The 2,857-nt window shown below is 30.2% G+C and overlaps 1 long non-coding RNA gene across 1 annotated transcript; it reads left to right on the plus strand.

The window, feature by feature from the left end:
* Positions 1-452: 452 nt before the first annotated feature.
* Positions 453-2,334, plus strand: LOC145055251 (uncharacterized). Its single transcript, XR_013685113.1, has 2 exons — positions 453-1,967; positions 2,065-2,334. It is a non-coding gene; the product is annotated as an uncharacterized LOC145055251 (long non-coding RNA).
* Positions 2,335-2,857: the final 523 nt, after the last annotated feature.

Consider the following 2,857-nt stretch of genomic DNA (forward strand, 5'->3'; position numbering starts at 1 on the left):
CAACCATGAAACAACAAAAATGTACGTTGATTTAGGCAATTGTCTCTAAATTTGAAAATTTGAACAAACTAATATCAAAATCCTAACCTTCATGAGTGTTCTCCAAAATAAGGACCAAATATGAAAAAATCAGCTACACTCACGGACCAAAAATATAATTACTCTAAAAAGAATGATAAATCATTCATATATTATTATAGAACCATTGATATTCGATAATGAAAATTATGCATATAACATCTCAATTTGAACTTCTGGAGCCTGTAGGGTTGAAGTGTATACTTAGTTTCTTGTCTACAAGCTATGCATCTATTAGATGGACCTCTTCTTTGTAGCCTTATATTCAAAAGACTGATTTCAATTATAAATTAAGCAATAACAATGTACTTTCTTACCTTGGCATCATATATGGTCATTTAGCTTTTTTTTTTTTTTTTTTTTTTTTTTTTTTTTTTTTTAGATTTCTAGATGCTCTTGACTGCTTCATTTATCCTATCAAATAACCACAAATTAGTAATTGAAATACATAAATTAAGATCCGCTTACAATCTTCAGAAATTCATATAACAATCAATACATGATTTAACTTGATAAACAAACCAACAAACAGCAATATGTTAAACCTAACACAATTAGTAAAATGCAAATCAATGAAAGAGAAACAAGAAAAATCATTATTAGGTGTTGGATTCTTTCATGATCATATACCCACAAAAAGAGATTTGACTAGAACATCATGTTATTCATAAAAAGGCTGACAGAATCAAACTTGCAATTTTGTCTTAAATCTAATTGCAATTTTCTTCACCATTGTATTTGTATCTTTCAATATTGGTTTAAATGCAAGAAATACTAAAGTAGTTTCATTTTTCCTATTATAGAATTGTGCTTGGAAAAATCTACCCAATTATAGCAATGTCATAAAGATACAAAGCAATTTCCATTGCTATGATTGATTGGATCGATTTTTCAAAGTATTAATAAGAAAAATTAAAATTACAACGCTATAAATTCATGGAATTTTCATAATGCAATGCAGCCCTTATAAGAAAAAGTTGAAATTACAATGTTGTAACATAAAGAAATGGAAGTACAATGCTATAATGAACAAACTATAGAAAACTCGCCTCAGATCATCCTACTTTCAGTGATTGCTTATTATATATACAATCCTACTTTCATTTCATCTTATTACAACATTCTACTTTCAAAATGTACCCAGTTTTAGCAATGACATACAAATTAATACAAAAACATCATTTCCTGGAGATAATACACAAGCATGAGTTTTAGGAACATAGGGGTATTTCTGGAAATACACAAACAGGGTCATAGACTCATATCTTTTGTAATCAGTGGATAGAAGACAGTAATTTGATAAAGCAAGTTCATAATCTCGTAACAGAAAGGCATAATCACCCAACACCCTTATTTGAGATTCAATGGAAAGCTAAATAAGAACATAAAAAGCATCAAGTGTTTTATAGCTTTAAGGGTAAAAACATACATGCTAAGACTTTGATTCTCAGGGGATCTTCTTTACCTTTTCTCCACCATAACATAAGCTCTTTATTTGGTTTCTAAAACCTTTTCTTGTTGCAGAGTAATGAATGGAATTTGTCAAACAAGTTGAAATTAAGAATAACAATCAGTCTCAGAGTAATGTAGGGAAGTGGTTCACAAAATACTTTTGAAATGAATGGAATTTGTCAAATGAATTGGTATTTGTCATGTGTATGATTGACAAGAAATGGAAAGGATTTTGATTCTATTCTTTTGTTGTTTTGTGTTTATTTTGCAAATCTATCAAAAGAATTGAAGTGAAAATTACGTTAAATGACTGAAACACCCTTTAGTGTTTATCAGTATCATTAAGAAGAAGAAGCAGGGGTAAATGATGCATGTTAAAAAGATCCACAAACTTGTTGATACTTAGGATCCATGTCAGTTGAAGAAACAACAAAAAGGTCTGCACATTCATCTGGCTATTAAACAATTTCAAGCCATTCTGTAATCAAGATCATGAATTCAGACCACTAAACCTTTCAATTTGATTTCTTACAGCTTTGTTTCTGTGCCGTGATTATGTTGCTTAATAGTGTTTCTTTTCCCATGAATTCTGCAAGCGAATTTGGTTTCTAATGAAATTGCCACTCTTCTAATGATAAGAACATTGCTATGGACCCTTTGAATATGGAGCAGAATTTTGTACATGATGATGTTCCCCATTAACTTTACTTAAAACGAGCACATACAATGTTATCAATCTTTTGAGTGAAAGGACAGAAGATGTCTATCAATGGAGTTAACGGAAGCATTTTATATTTTTTTTCTTATTGGAAATCTTGTGCTTACTAATCTTAAAAGTTCATACTTTGTTAGAATCTGATATTTTTAATCCTTGTAGTTTCTCAAAGTTTGTTGCCGTTAATTACACATTGATGTTTGACTTTGACTGCTACAATATAGAATGTTGTTGCTTTTTCTAAAGTTGTCAAAGTTTGTTGTCATTTATGGAGGTTTGGTGTTTGGATGCCTCCTGCTTCTAATTCATATAGATATCTCAACATTCATTGGCTTCTGAAACATAGTACACCTATTCAAGACTCAAACCTCATACTGAAGTAAAGGAGAAAATCACAAAAGATGGTGGGCTGAATTTTGACCTTCAATGTCAAATATGTTGTGAAATCCTTAAGAAATACTACAAGAACTAATCAAACAGGAAGGTGAGAGATATTATAGACACAATTCAAACAAGTGAAGAACCTCAAGTTTCTCTGATAAAGATTCAATTTCATAAACTATCATCTTAGCCATCTCTTCATCTATGTCAACATTTTTTGACAAAACTGAC

The sequence above is a fragment of the Lactuca serriola genome, chromosome 5, assembly GCF_051521515.1.
Source record: "Lactuca serriola cultivar US96UC23 chromosome 5, Lser_US96UC23_V15, whole genome shotgun sequence".
Taxonomy (NCBI): Eukaryota; Viridiplantae; Streptophyta; class Magnoliopsida; order Asterales; family Asteraceae; genus Lactuca; species Lactuca serriola.